This window comes from Sinocyclocheilus rhinocerous, unplaced genomic scaffold, assembly GCF_001515625.1.
Source record: "Sinocyclocheilus rhinocerous isolate Xijiao unplaced genomic scaffold, SAMN03320098_v1.1 scaffold97, whole genome shotgun sequence".
Taxonomy (NCBI): Eukaryota; Metazoa; Chordata; class Actinopteri; order Cypriniformes; family Cyprinidae; genus Sinocyclocheilus; species Sinocyclocheilus rhinocerous.
The window spans coordinates 1,501,859-1,502,143 of record NW_015666183.1 but is presented as its reverse complement, the minus strand read 5'-3'; positions in this window follow the sequence as shown (position 1 = coordinate 1,502,143).

Genomic DNA, 285 nt, shown 5'->3' with positions numbered 1-285 from the left:
GCTTTTTCGGTTCGCTTTCACTCGGCAAAGTTTCTAAACTGACCAAATTTGTTAATACAAGAAATGCGCAAGTAAACTGTTCTTTCATTGGTCAAAGTTCCACGGTTTATTTTCCGGGATTCCACTTAGCTGTCACGGCTGTCATCCGTCAGGATGCAACGACAACAGTTTTGCGGGCTTATTATTATTATTATTATTATTTTTTTTTTTGTAGTTGTCGTTATATTAATTTATCATTTTGAGCAGGAGTCCAGGATTCATCGGGAAAACATTTTTAAAATGCAC